This window comes from Anolis carolinensis, chromosome 3 (assembly GCF_035594765.1).
Source record: "Anolis carolinensis isolate JA03-04 chromosome 3, rAnoCar3.1.pri, whole genome shotgun sequence".
In the NCBI taxonomy this organism is placed as follows: Eukaryota; Metazoa; Chordata; class Lepidosauria; order Squamata; family Dactyloidae; genus Anolis; species Anolis carolinensis.
This window is the reverse complement of record NC_085843.1, coordinates 17,638,797-17,654,481: the sequence shown is the minus strand read 5'-3', so window position 1 is coordinate 17,654,481 and position 15,685 is coordinate 17,638,797. Positions and strand designations below refer to the sequence as shown.

General features: G+C 40.2%; 1 protein-coding gene across 10 annotated transcripts in view; it reads right to left on the bottom strand.

The window, feature by feature from the left end:
• Positions 1–15,685, bottom strand: part of fat3 (FAT atypical cadherin 3) — a 572,050-nt gene that overhangs the window by 440,768 nt on the left and 115,597 nt on the right. For 8 of the 10 annotated variants that reach the window (XM_062974535.1, XM_062974536.1, XM_062974528.1 and 5 more), the window contains exon 2: positions 6,028–6,200. The exons of 1 other annotated variant lie outside the window; for it this stretch is intronic. The gene's annotated coding sequence lies outside the window, so the exon portion shown is untranslated. Of the gene's footprint in view, positions 1–5,448; positions 6,001–6,027; positions 6,201–15,685 lie in introns of those variants that run through there. One more of the 10 variants, XM_062974530.1, reaches the window with a different exon arrangement.

Here is a 15,685-nt window from a genome sequence, read left to right as displayed (position 1 = left end):
TATACCATATATATATATATATATATATATATATATATATATATATACCATAAAGTCATACCATACCATAAAGTCACCATACCATACCATAAAGTCATGCTGGAGAGGACCCTGTGATTCTTAGAGGGCTTCTCTCTACAAATTTGGAAGATCTTCTCATGCAACTCTATGGTTGTTTCTGAGGAAAGCATACCATAGAATCACCTGGAGAACCTAGAAAATGCCTAGACACCATTTTTCCCAGGGCACAAGTAAAAAGACGCTGTGAGACCCCTTTGGAGTGATAAAGCAGGGTATAAATATAACCGCTACAATTTAAATTGTACACCATTACTTCCACAGATCTCCTTTCATTCTTAGCAAATCCCCAGAATACTTGAAGCTGGCTGGAAAGCTACTGAGTGCTGGGAATGCAGACTGAGAAGAGTCCTGCTTGAATTTCCAAGCAGCCAGCTCTAGAGCTTAAGTAAGTTGTTACTTTGGACCCCATTTCCCACAATTGTCCCCCCAGTCAGATCTTCTCTACATCTATAAGACTATTGCTTTGCCAGCATTACCTGCAAGACTGTAAAAGTGGTAAATGCAGGTTTATGACACCAGTGGAGTGATGCCACAAACACAGTGGGAGGTCACTTTGTGAGAAAGGGAGGGGAGACTATGAGTGCCTTCTGACACCATTGCGCTGATAAATCCCAAGCTTTCAAACCCCTTTGACGGTTTTCAGCCCCAAGAGAGTAGGCATTAGGAAATCTACTTCCAACTTTAGTGCATACAATAGCTGGCACTGAAAGCACCCATGCCCTTCAAAAAGGATTTTCTTTCCCTTTACACCTTGGATTTTGAAAGCATCATTGGATGAGAGCTACTCCATAATCGCTAGGCTTTGGGTTGACTTCCACTTATTTAAAGCCTGCCTATATGGGCAAGACTCACAGCAAAGTCGGATTAGGAAAGGAGGCTGCTCAGCTGGATTTCCTCCTGATCATCTTACAGGAGATGACTTTTAAGTGATGCATTTCCACATGGAGCTGTTAAGCAAATCCACCAAGCAAATGAAGTCCCTCTTCCCCAAGTGGCTCAGAAAAGCACTTTAGATTTAATTGTATGCAGAGTCTGAGCAAGTTCGAAAAAGTATGCTTTGACAAAGTCTGCAGCTTCTAGTAGTTGTAGGTTATGAACCTAGTCAATACAGGAAGGTCCAGCTCTAACCTTTTCTGGCATTTAAATAAACAAATGAATAGGGGAATAGGGTGAACACAGCAACCCATCCCCTATATTGTCAATCTCGTCACATTGAGAGTGCCAGTCAAAAAAGGAGAAGCTCTCCTATCCATGAAGACTCATTGCACAGGCAGAAACACTGAAAAAGTAGTGATTCCAACAGGATAATTAGACAACACAAATAGTAAAAACTCTCCTTTTTGAAACACAGGTTGGGTGTCACTTATCTAGAATTCCTAAATTCTACAAAATCCAAAACTGTCCTTTTCTGTCTCATAGTGCAGTGTTCACAAACACAATTTAATGCACAGAATTATTCAAAATATTGTATATAAAATTGCCTTCAGACTATGAGGACAATATTCATATGAAACATTAATGAAATTCATGTTTAGACTTGGGTTGCATCTCCAAGATATTTCATAATCTATATGCTAGTATTGCAAAATAAAATAAATTAATTAAATACAGGACACTTCTGACCCTAGGTATTTCAGATTATTAATGCTCAACCTGTATGTAAAATGAACAACGGTGAGAGCCAGCTTGCTCTTTTTTGAACACCTGAATATGTCTTTGGTCTTAGTTCATTCTCTTCCCCTCTCCTTGCTTTCATAACAGTTGGATAGTCTGGTCCACTTTGTGTTGTCCTTACAACAGGAAAACAAATTCCTGGTGCAACAAACTCTTGATTCACCCTAAGAAGTCCCAGAATATTAATGAGGATAAACCATTCTGTATTTTTGCAGAATGCACAACTGAAGTCTGGCCTGTTAGCACTGGGGGATTAAACACATTCTCTGAAATGAAAAGCCTGGTTACAGCCAATTAATGGCACAGAAGTGATCAATTTCAACACAATCCCAATTTTCACCCACTAAACAGTCAGACTCTCCCTCTCCCCGCAAAAAAACCTGTCAAATTCAGAGATGCTCACACAATCTTATACTAATGAGATTTCAACCTTATGTTATCATGTCCATATTTCACAGATGGTACATATTCATGAGTGAAAAATTAGTTAAGAAGAGAATCTGAAAAAAAAATCTGAGAAAAAAAATGTAGGTTAGCAGTGCCCACAATTGCATCTACATTTGGCCTGCAACATAAATTTTCATCTGCACTTCTGACTCATATGGGAATGTCCTCCACATATATACATATTTAATTTTACAATATTAATCTATCTGTTTAAGGCATTTATCACCTCTCAAACCCACCAGGAATCCTAACCAATGAACAATTTGCTGTTGTGTGCCCTCAGGTAATTTTCAACTTATGGCGGCCCTAAGAATCTATCATAAAATTTCTGAGGCTAAGTGTGTTTGACTTGTCCAAGGGCACCCAGTGGGTTTTCATGACTGAGGGGGAATTCAAATCCTGTTTTCCAGAGTCATAGTCCAATGTTCAAACCACTACACAATACAAGTTCCATAAAGGATCTTTGGAAAAACATCTAAAACTTCATCTTTTTTTTAAAAAAAAAAACCATAATAGCCACCCCAATTTTGAAAAGTACAAATGAAGTAGCACAGTATTCACCGCTAAAATATAAGTTCAGAAGAGATGGAACCAGAAGGTAGTTCCACAAACATGTACCTAGCCTAGCCTCATGGAGTGAGAAAACATTTAGTAAGGTTTGCACTAAGGATCTTCTTTTCAAGACAGGCTCACATGGGAGATAACCATCTTTCAGATATGCCCACCTCAAGCTTCGGGCTTAAAAACCTTCTCCATCTAAATTGTAATCCTACCACAGACCATTTCCAACCTCCTTGCATATGAAGCTCTATGTGCTATGCATGTACAAGTGATGTGCATTGCATATAGTGAACTTGTGGGCAGGGGAGCAAGGCATGACTGCCAGCTGTGACCATAGGGACGATAGGACTAGCCTTTGCAACCTTACACCGCTCTTCTTGGGAAGTCTTTAAACAGATGTTGGATTGTCATCTTTCAGGTATGCTTTGGTTGGGTATTGCTGCATGGCAGGGGATTCAACCAGGTGATCCTTTCAATTCTAGGATTCTATGTGTTCTTGTGACCTATGGGGATTATCTGAGCTCTCTTTGGGAATTACCAATAGTCTCTCTCTCTCTTAAATTCAAAAGAAGAATGGAATCTATCAACAATTACAAATACAGACCTGTGAAGTTTCCACAAAGGAAAAGCCATGAGAACTAACCAACCATCTGTGACTACCAGTTTGAACATAAAGAGTTTCATTCTAAGCTCCCATCGCACAGCCAATATGCTATGGCATATAAAACACCCTTTTAAAATTCTCTTTGACCCTGTGTAATAAGTAGAGAGAAAACATAACACCTGTCTCCCCTCTGACTTCACTCCTGGTTTAGCACTTCAACATCAAACAGCTCCACAAGCATGAATATACAATGCAATAGGAACACAGCCCCACAGACTGTGTGGACAACACCTCACTATTTATCTTCAGACACTTCTAGTCACTCAATTCTAAAAGTTCTGAGTGGGTAACAATAATAAAGCTAAATTTCAGAAAAACTAATAAAACTTGTAAAAATTTAATGGTCTGTATAAAGTAACTGCCTGATTGCCACGGGCAAGTGAGAATCAACTCCAAAAAATCAGGCAGGCTGGAAGAAAGAAAGTTCACTGTGCAAATAATAATAATAATAACAGTGCTTATGTTGGCAGCAATTAGTAGTCCAACATGTCAGCTGTTTGGCTACCCACTTTTCCAAATATATTTCCTCCATTCTTTCCGTAGAACTTGGGGTCTCCATTGCCCCTCTCTTTTTCTGAGATGCTTTCTTTGCTCAAAAACAACCCCAAACAGACACAATCCTACTACCCAACCTTGAGCACCAAAACCAGAGAAATTGGCTAAAAAGCAGACCGAAATTAAACCAGAAGTAAGGCAGCATCTCTTGTGTCATGATCAAGTGTTGGGGACGACAACACTATCAGCCGCTTCCCTCCACACCTAACTTTGCAATGTCTAAAAAGTGTAAGAGTGTAGATGTAAATCTTTGCTTCTTGCATAGAAAAAAATGTTTTCCCCAATTGGACAAGATTAAAACCGGGGGGCGGGGGGCGAGTGGGGGTGATATTGCCACTAGGAGATTTGTGTGTGTGTCTGTGCCTATATGAGATAATGATAACACTGTGTGTTTTTCATTAGCAGTAGAAGCAGTCTCTGTTGCTTTTGTGCAAAAATGTTTTTTGCCCAAAAAACCAATTGTTTTTTGCATGGAAAACTTCATGATTTCAAAAAACACCCTGAAATGAAAAAAGTGGTTGATGGAAGGTGAAAGTGATGGAGCGTCCCAACATGTCCAATGACCTACCTTCTCAGGACAAGAAAATATCAAAGTAGTATTTACATTCATTTACTTTTGGAAATCAAATACACATGATTTATTTACATGAGTGTACCCTTTCATCAATGTTTTCTAATAGAAAAAAGACATGAGGAAGTTGTGAAGCCTAAACTGCAATCTGTAACAGAAAATGTGGGACAGTCTGTTTAACCCTCTCCCTACCAAGTGTTTTTCAAATAAAATCCCCATTCCCACTCTCCAAGCTTCATTTTTATCTGTGGAGGGGAACAGGTGCAGAAAATGGCATTTTATTCTCCCTCTTCTACTGCAAACTTGAACCACAGATACATTTCCTGGGGGTTTAGGAAAGAAGGGAGTTATGTCTTCATGAGTGAGGATCACGTGTATTTGTTCAATAGAAATTCCTCCTAAGACAATTTTGTACTTGTGTAAAAAATGAGACCGGGTACGCTGCATGCCCCTTGCATAGAAAACAACCCAAAAACATCTACATACAAAATACAGATCTTAAATCCAATAATGTCTAAATGCCTGTATTTTTAGTGCATACCCCACTTCAAGATGAATAGTGCTGGAAGACAACAGCATATGTCTTTTAAAGGCACAAGCACTGAAAAATTAATGCTGTCCATGCTGCATCTGTGAAATGTTTTATACCAATCTGGACACAAAAGGCATCTTTTCAGGAGGCATTCCATACTCACAATTAATTATATTGAAGACTCACAGCTTTCAAGCACAGTGCAGCTAAGTTCTGCCCAAAGTATCAATGGAGGCAACACAAGATGAAGTAAATCAGTGCAAACATGTCTCCCACCTCCCAAGCAAAGCGAAAACTCAACTCTCAGGCCATTCAAACAGTAGTTCTTAAAATGTGAAGTCTGCTGAAATAAGGCATTCTTACCTTTCAGGGACGGGCCATTGAGGACATCCAGCTTTGCCATAAAAGGGATGAAAGCCATCCAAGCAGCTTGGTGTTCATTTCTTTTTCAGAACCTATTGCCTCGCTAAGATAATATTCTTTCTCCAAAGTACAGTGGCAGATCTCATGCAATATACCAGACACAACCCCTCAGAAGTGAAACGAGTTGTGGGATAGTTATGCCTTGGGATTTTGATCAGGAGGAGAACAGCAGTGTGACTACTTCACTGCGGATATCTCCATTAGTGACACTGAGAAAAAAATGTATGGATGTATAAAGGGCACTATCAGGACCAAGCTTTGAAAGACTGATTACTTACAAAACTTAAGCAGGCACCCCATCGACCAAGGAATACATCCCACAGAATTCCATGGGACATCCTTCAGAGGGGAAATATATAAGATTATCCCATTAAAGCTCATCTGTGCAAACAAAAATTCGGTCCCCCTCTTGCTTGATCTCATCAGTTAATTACCAGCAAGCGCTAGCCACAGAACAATGCAGGCAGATTTCGGTAGCAGGATAGGATAGGATGAGGGGACATTTAGAGAAACTCTCACCTTTTAGCCACAATAAGTCCCACACAACAAGGCTCCCGAAACTCAGTAGGGGATCTTTGCCACAAATGGAAACGCTTTCCCTGAGGAGTCTTCTCGGGTTCTCCCAAAAGCAACAACCAGAAACACACGCTGCCAGCTCGCCTCATTCTTCTGCAGGCAGAGAGAGATGCACGCTGCCAGGGAAACGAAGGGAAAGCGAGGGGGAGGGAGAAAAAAACAGAAAGAAAAGGGCCCGCTCTTAGTTTTCTTTTGAAAGCTTTGTGTTATAAATAGAGGGAGACAGAGAGAGAGAATGAGTGGGAAGGGAGTGGGAGGAAGACGATAGGATAAACCCTACGTGGAAACTCATCTTCGGCAGGTAACTCAGACAATACACAGGCTGTTTAAAGTTTGCAATTCCATGCTTTCCATGCTTTTTCTCATGAGAGGAGGGAGAGTGAAAGAATCAGAGTGAGGAGGGGGGTAGAAATGGATGGACGGTAGGAAAGGGATTGAATTGGTTGGAGAGGGGGATGGAGAAGTCCTATGTGACATCCATATGGAATTAGACTCAGAACAATGCTGACAAGGGCAAGCATAGCAAATCGCACTCTGGGGCCACAGTTTGCAAAAGAGAGGCCGGTATTGTGGAGATTATAGACACCCTACCCCACCCTGGCTTGCCTTTATTTGTTTAAAAAATGCACGGATTATCTGGCTCTGCTAACCGGAGAGGGTTAAACAATTTTCCAAACTGTACAAAAAGGGAGAGAGAAGGGAAAAGAAGATAAGAAGCCTCTCTTCAAAAAAAATTAAAACTGCATTGACACATGCAGAAGCCTTGATGTTCAGTGTGTTTTCTGCTTCCTCGCTTGCCTTCATTTTATCTCCTCCACCACCCGCCCTCCGCTCCTAAGCCTCCCTCTCTCTTTCGGAAGAAGCACTCTTCCACCCCATGGGAATGAGAATTCCACTGGACCCAATTAACACTCTGCTTTGCTCGCTCCTCGCTATGACTGATTTAAAAATAAGCTGCGTTTTAGAAGCATTGGGTTGTTTTTTTTTAATGAAAAAAATGCAGAATAGTTCCAGCAACAGAAGCAGTGGCTGCTAAAGGCTGCCATCTCTGTTCCCAACTGCAGGGAAAGTGATGAAGGGAGAAAATGATGATTCAACAAAAAATGGAGAGAGAGAGAGAGAGAGAGAACCAGAGCCAAAAGACCATGAAGATAATAAGCATCTCAGGCTGGTCACTAGGCATGCAACCGAACCCTGGCTACTCATTATTTAAATTTATGGCTCCCAGGGAAGCAAAATAAGAGCATTGAGGGCTGGTTCTCATTCAAAGCCAAGGAGAATCTCCAGGCTTGTGGCCAGGCTCCATTCATGCTCAGGCGCCGTCTGTGGTGACGGCGCCTCCATGTGGGTACTAATATGTGAGGCTGCAACAATGCACAAAATGACTGGGGTTCCTGAGGTGAGGAAATAGCACTGCTGTTAGCATCACAGCAGCCAGAAGGTGATACATATGCACTCAAGGGCCCTCTCACACTATACAGTTGTAGCATTTCCTTTTCAGCTGTGGGCTCCAATATGGAATTTTGAGATTACAGAAGTACAGCCCCTTCTCTGCAGGAATAATAATAATAATAATAATAATAATAATAATAATAATAGTGAAACTTTATACCCCGCCACCATCTCCCCGTGGGGACTCGGGGCGGTTCACAATGTTACAGAAGTAACAGCGCAAATACATTAACAATATACACAGTTTAAAACACAAGATGATAAAACAGAAGTTAAAACAAAGGTTTATACAACAGTAATAATATCAAACAGCCACCAATGCAATTCAATCAACTTCAAAAGTGGGGGGGGGGGGAGGACTATAGCAGCAATATAAGATAAAATCATTAGTTTAAAATACCCCGCTGAAAGGAACCTAATAGCATTCAGAATAGAATTATAATGAGGCTGGTCATCCAATAGCTGTCTCTCCAAAGGCCAGTCCAAACATCCAGGTTTTCAATTGTTTCTTAAAGGATGGTAGGGAGGGCACCAACCTAATCTCCCTAGGGAGGGAGTTCCAGAGCCGGGGGGCCACAGCTGAGAAGTCCATTGTCAGATGAAGTGGTAGCCACATCTGACAAAATATATCCTAATTAGGAATTTTCAAGGTCCTCCATGCCATTTGATGAAATGCTTCTTCAGAAAGAGACAACAGAGTTGTCTCAGAGAACCTAGCTCCTACCTCTCTAGGAATTTTCTAGATCCTCCAGAGTAACTCTGTAGTAACTTCCAGCAGAAGCTGGTGTACCTTGTTGAAAGCTTCACCAAGGTTCACTATTTTCCACATGGCTTCCTTTTACCATGACAGGTTCAGGAACATATCCCCCATATAGGGGTTATACTGCGTTTAGAATTTAATGCAAGTTGACTGTAGTGCCTCCTCAAACTACATAGCCAAAGATTTTACAGGATGCAGTCAAGGCAGTTAAAGTAGAATAAAAAATCCTATAATAGTGCAGCGTGAAGGGTATCTAACACAGAGGCATCATTTTATCTCATAGAATATTGCTTGATTGCTCTAATTTGCTTACATGCAAAGCTACAGCAAATTAGTACAGAGCGAGGTCTAAAAGCTGGTGAGTCAAATAATGAAGATCAGGCAGCTTAATTCACTGTAATTCTGAGATTATGCACAAGCAAAAAATTCCTCTATCTTTGGGTTGTTTTCCAGACTGTATGGCCATGTTCCAGAAGCATTCTCTCCTTACGTTTCACCCACATCTGTGGCAGGCATCCTCAGAAGTTGTGAGGTTTATATATCTGTGGAAGGTCCAGGGTAGGAGAAAGAACTCTTGTCTTTCTCTGCTATTTTGTGACCACAGCCTTGATAGTGGCAGAAATAGAAAATACGAACTTGGGAAAAGGCTTTCTCTCAGTCCCATCTCCATCATAGAGAGATTATCTTTTTGATTGTTACTTATTTGTGAAACGTGTAATTACTTGAACTGTTGAGTTGCTTGTCTAAAGTAGGTAAATGGAACAACTAAGCAACAACATTTGTGTCAAGGATGTCAGGAATATTGAAATATCATTGACCAGCCATCAAAAAAATCTCTTTTGAACTAGTGAACCACTAAGGATTCTATAAAAGAACCCTAAAAGTGGTCGCTCTCTGCAATGTCCAAAGGGGAGAAGGTGGAAGAGACTAATGTCTCCTTCACTGAGTGAAAAGACAGAATGGGCCATTCAAGGAATGTTTTTAACATCGGGGAAAGGAAGTGTTTTCTAGGGTTGCCAGAGCTCTCCTAATCTCTGGAGGTCAAAAATATCTGGAGGGTTATAACTGCCCACTCCTTCTCAAAAGCAAAAGTTGCAGCCATCACCTTGGAAGGCCTGTGAGAATTTGGCTATTACCCTCCATACAAACGATCCCCCCTCACCTACTGAATGGTGGGGAGGGAAGAAAGAGAAAAGTTAAAGAAATTTTCAGAAAGGGAGATGGGCCTTGCACATCTAATTAGAGTCCTGTGCATCAATGTTATGTCCCCATCAATTGAGAGAAGCCTCCTACAAGGATGGTAAAAACATCCGGGTGTTCCCTGGCCAACGTCCTTACAGATGGTCAATTCTCTTACACCAGAAACAGCTTGCAGTTTCTCAAGTCCCTCCTGACACGAGGGGAAAAAAACCCTATGTGTTCATATATACATCTACAATCATTAGTCAAAAATCAACCCCAAAAATGGGACAACTGATCCACAGATCAATGTATGAGCACTGTACCTTACCTCCAATATGACCCTCTGAATAGAATAGCAAAAGGCAAGAGAACCTAAAAGAAGCACCTACCCCACCCGCCCAACTCTCTCCATTGTTGTGCCACTTCTGGCCTTTTTGATTGCATAGATGGGAAAATAGCAGTGGCCAGGGACAACTGGGCCCCTGATGCAGCACTGGTGCTTTCCCCTTTCTGCAGAATGATCCTCAACTTTAAAGATGAAGAGTAGAACTTTGAGCTCAAAGCCAACTGGGAAGCAATGGAATTGTGCAAAATGGGCAGTATGTGTTTCGTGTGGGTTGCTCATACCAAACTTCTTCAGAACTCTTCAAAAGCCTACCAAGTTCAAGTAAAGTGCATGACAATAATCTAGTCTTATTTTGCATGCACAATTCAACTTTCATCAAAGAACCTACTTCGCCCATCTGCTCCCCTTTTTTTAAATTAATTGAGGAACTTCATCCCAGTGAATACTGATGTGATAATTAAATAACATACCACATCACCAGTGTTCTGCCAGTTTGTGTTCCATTCCTTTCTTTTTTCTCTAAAGGAAATAAGTGAGTGCTTGGCTGACCCTTTAAAATAATGGTGGAAATGGTGGAAATAATAGGTGGAAATTGTTTCTTGCCCTACCACCACCACCATAGGGGAAACACCCTACTTTTGCTCCATAAACACCAATTCACTACTTTTACCTCTCTCTGAAATAATAAAAAAATGCTGACAACTAAGTGACCAGACAGAGCTTTCACTCAAAATCACTTCCTGAAACAACATTTCATCATTTCTGGTCATCTACAACCCTACCAGTGTGGCCCTCACATGCTGCATGTCCATCCCATTTCATGGATGATGATTGCCACTACAATAATAACAGAAGGGAGACAGTAAGTGCCATCCAATGTTCCCAGGCCTGCTAAAATCTAGGGAATATGGGATGACCATGTAGACAATTGTAGACAGTACTGTATCAGAACCAGCCCAATTGTTTATATGGGCCCACAGTCCAGGTTTGCTTCAAAGTCTTGGGGAAACTCCAGAGCAACCCATGGTAAGGCCATGATAAGATGGATCTGTTCATCATGTAGATGCCATGGAGCTGATACTCCTTCCCTTTTGTGGTTAAGTGTCTGTGTATGTTCTATGTTGGGTAGAGTTCTAGAAGTTTAAATCCAAAAACATTTGAAGAACCAAAACTTGGCGGCCAGTTGTCTAAAATACAGGATTCTAAGTATTATGTAAATGCTGTGAGCCATTTTAAGGGTATCTAGCGAAAAAGTGGGATACACTATAAACCTATAAAAGAAGCATCCATAGAGGCGGCAGTGGAAAATTAAATGTAATCTTTTTAAAAGGCAGGCATTCATATCTGAAACATGGAAGGAGTAGTAAGACACAAAGGACCAGTCTCCAGTTTACCAAAGAGTGCACTTATGCATTGTTGTTGTGTGGCTTCAAATCATTTTCCCAGTTATGGTGACCCTAAAGTGACTGTATTACTAAATATTTTGACAAGGTTTGGAGATATTTCATTACCTTCCTCTGAGAGGGTGCAGCCTGGTCCCCCAATGGGTTTCCCTAAGCTGTAAATCCATGATGTTGGGCATGCACCTCACGCCAACAATCTATAGTATAGTTTCATTTTATATAATATAAACAAATGCTACAACAGGCTGCACAATTATCAAAAGTTGCACAGGTGTCAACTTCAAGTACTGTATGTGCTGTTTGTTCAGAACTTTCCGTTTAATGAACTTATCCTTTCCTGACATTTAATCCTCTCTCCTGTTTAATCCAATGGAAATGAAATATAAACAGGGGCAAGCGAGCAACACCCTCTTACCGCCATTAGATCACTAGCAAGAAAACCACAAAAAGCAATCTCTTAGCAATCTCATATAGTTAATTTTCAAAGGGAAAGCATTCCATTCTTGCTACCAGTTCCTTCTACATGTGAAAGATTGTGTCTGTGTGTCCTCAACATTTGAGTCACCAACAATAAGAAACCTTCAGCCAGTTCATTGACAGAACAGCTGGGTTTACAGTAGGCTCAGCTCTATCCTCTTAAATTAATGGGAGATCACATTTCCATAAGAATAAAGTCAATTTTAGATGCTCACAGAGGAAGGTGTCATTAATGTAGGAGTGGTGCTGAAGGCACTGAAGGGTTAAATTAATGAATATTAACAAGCTATGTTTAAATTATTTTCAAGGCAATGATACTAAACCAGAGGAAGGCGGGGAACAAATTTAAAAGACTAGGAGCTGTCAGAAATTGTGAGAATCTGTCTGCTCAGCTCAGGGGTATTATCATATTGAATTTAATTTAGAATTTAACATTTAATACTCATGCACAATAGATAATGCACCATCCACAAGGAACACAGCACAGAATATATGGCGGGTCCACCAGAAGCTTGTGGTCTTGTTATCTACTTACAATTGTGTCTACGTATTATACCAACCAGGCTAGGTGTATAATACTAAAAGTCACACTGGTCAGAATATTTATTATATACTACAGACTCATAGACACATAATCAATGCAGGGAATCCAGCCAGAGTATCCTCACCAAGTAGATGTCCAGCCTCTCTTTGAAAACATCCACAGAAAAAGAACCCATCACCATTCTAGGTAATTGGCTCCATTGTTGAACAGTCTTACAGGCAAAGATGAAATCTATCATCTGGTAGCTTAAAACCACCAATCATGGTCCTACCCTCTGGGGCAGGCATCCCTCAGCACCACATCTGGGCCTGGGCCTCCAAGAACAAGTGGAGCCATTGTAGAATGATGCCCCAAAGCCCCATCCTGGAGTGTCAGCCCAGAAGAATACTATGGGCAATGGGATCGAAAGCTGCTGAGAGGTCCAAGAAAACTAAAAGGGACACACTCCCCTGTCTAGTTATCTGCAGAGGTCATCCACCAAGGTGAACAAAGTTGTCTATGTTCTGTAGCCAGACCTAAAGCCAGACTCTAATACCAAACTCTTTTCTCCACCCCCAAAAATTCTTCTAGTGACAAAAAAATTAGAGGCTATAGGATAAATGCTCACCAACTGAGACAGTCTAAAACATCCATTGGCACCGTTCTTGCTTTTACAACAAAGACAGAATCTACACACACATACACCATGGTTACTTTAAGTTTGATATACTGGCACTTTGAGCCATTGAAGTTTAATTTTGTGTAAGAGAGCTTCTACAACACACAAAGCCTCAACACACACAAACACACAAGCTTTTCTTTTGATACCTGCCTGCTGAACTTTGCAGCTCCTCTGGGTTCTACCGGGTTTACAGAAAATTGAGGATTAAAAGAAATTTCTTCCCCTTTTGAATCATCAAAATAGTATCAAACCTGAGCAACGTTTGCCTAGGGCCAGAAACCCTGAAAGTACAGAAGCAGTTCCATTGTACAGGGTTAGATAATGAGCAATAGTGATGCCAGTTTGCAATAAATTGGATTAATTGCTGCACAGTGTTAAGACAATTTGTATCGTCCCTTGTTTCCCCTCTAATCTACGACATTTGTTATCTGGGTCAAAGGCGGGCTGAGAGCATGTGCGCACAGTACAACATTCTGGCATTTATTTTGAGCATTGACATTTTTTAATATCTCTTCTCTTGGAAAAGGGGAATGGGCCAAAATCCCCCACAGGGTTTTTCTTGCCAGTTCCAGCATGTTCTACTAGTACAGTATTGCTCCATTAGTCATTAGTTTTTGCCCCAAAGCAAAAAACACTAATTGTCCTTTCCCTTTTTGGTAGAATCTTTTGTTTCCTTGACAAATCTTTCCAGCTCCATTTTTATAAGGTGCTCATTAATTATTTGGATAGAAAGAAGATTTCCAGAAGTCTACCAAAAATAAGTTACAGAAACGGAATGACTCACTTATTGTGTAAGTGTTGCTCCTTCCCCAACCAGTATTAAAGTAAATATACAGGTTTTACATAGTTTAGCAGAACATGACTTGGACTGGATTTTGAACAGGGGCACTGATCTTTTCATCAGAGAAAGGGAACTGTTTTCAGAAAGGTGTTGTTGAAATGTCTAGCGCCGTAAGAACAAGGATGGGAGAGAGGAATTCACATTGGATTAGCAATTCCCTCCCTTTCACACCTCCAAATGCTGTCATTGAAACGGAATGAACCTTTCATCTGAAATCGATACACGCTTGCTAAAATGGATAGAATGAATACTCACTCTTTCCCAAGTCTATTATTCTTCCCCATCAGGAAGAATAATTGACCAAAAATAATTTTGTATAATTTTCTAGCGGTATTCCAATAAGTGTTGCAGAAGAATTATTATGTGGGAAAAGATACTTTTTTGTTCTAAGAAGCTGTTTTAGGCACAGAAAATAGATTCCCTTTGCAAAAAAGGAGTTTTGTATGCAAAAAGAAAAATGCAGAATTTCTTTGCTTCATTTCAAGACATTCAAATTTAGGAATAATACTATAGAAAAAAAGGTCATTTTCTCCCACAGCTCAAAGAAAACTGTCAAAAATATTCACCATCACATACCAGGACACTTATGGATTTGTTTTGGAGGGGTATACAAAGCTATGCATACATCTCCCAACTGTGCAAAAAAGTGTATTTTTGAAAGAGGCACTGAAATGGGCTTTATACGAAAAATATGCATGTTAGGAAAAGGTGAAAATCCCACACACTTGCAAACACACACTCAAGGGATTTTGAGTGTTTATGTGCCTTCAAGTTGCCTGTCATACACTTTTCTAAAGCAAGGAATTCTCACAAGTTCTTTCCTTTGCAATATAGCCTACAGTACCTGTTATCTGTTGCTAGTTCACCACCCAAGTGTTAACCTGGGCTTCCAAGATCAGACAGGATCTGGTGCTCGTCCACATAGTATTTGGGCCCTTGCACATAAGTCTCTACAGGCAACTTTTTAGAAAAGAAGAAAGGTTGTAAATGTGAATGGCACCCGTTCAGATTAACTAGGTTGGTGGTTATTTCCTAAAACAGCCCAGGGCAAGTGCATTTTCTTCCCACTTAATGCTTTGTGTCTTGTACTTTTATGTCATGGGTGTCCTTTTAAAAAATTGTTCAAAACGTGAAGATGCTAAGACTTTTAGAACCTTTTAAATAAATCAACCACGTTGGGATCATCAGAGATGAAGGATACAAGGCATTGTATAAATGTAAGTCAACATCTATCAAAGCCAATTATTGCAGAAGATTTCATGCAGGAAGTGGGAATATACACAGCCACAGAAACTTTAAGAAAAGAAGCACAAAAGCACCAAAGATTAAAAAGGACTATGATGTGTCAACAAGCAGGAATAACAAAAATAATTTTATATGCTAGCATTAGAGAAGGCACTTCACAATAGAAGAGTGCAAAGCCCTTTATTATACTGTACACTAATCTACCAGCACACTAGATACACATATATACAATTTTAATGGCTATACTCCAGCGCCTAAATTTTCCCTCCCATAACCCAATTACATTTCAGCCATCAGGTAGGCATGATGTTTAGACAGGGAGGGCCTGTCCATCATTGTCTGGTTGATGTTTTTATGATGTTTTAATTCTACTAGTTTTTATTGTTTTTAATATTATTGCTTATGTTTTTAACTGTGTCACTTTGTACCTTGTTTATATTGGGCTTGGTCCCTATGCAAGCCGTCCCGAGTCCCTTTGGGGGAGATGGTGGCAGGATAGAATAATAAAGTTGTTGTTGTTATTATTATTATTACAGTAGAGTCTCACTTATCCAGCACTCGCTTATCCAACATTCTGGATTATCCAATGCATTTTTGTAGTCAATGTTTTCAATATATCGTGATATTTTGGTGCTAAATTCATAAATACAGTAATTACTACATAGCATTACTGCGTATTGAACTACTTTT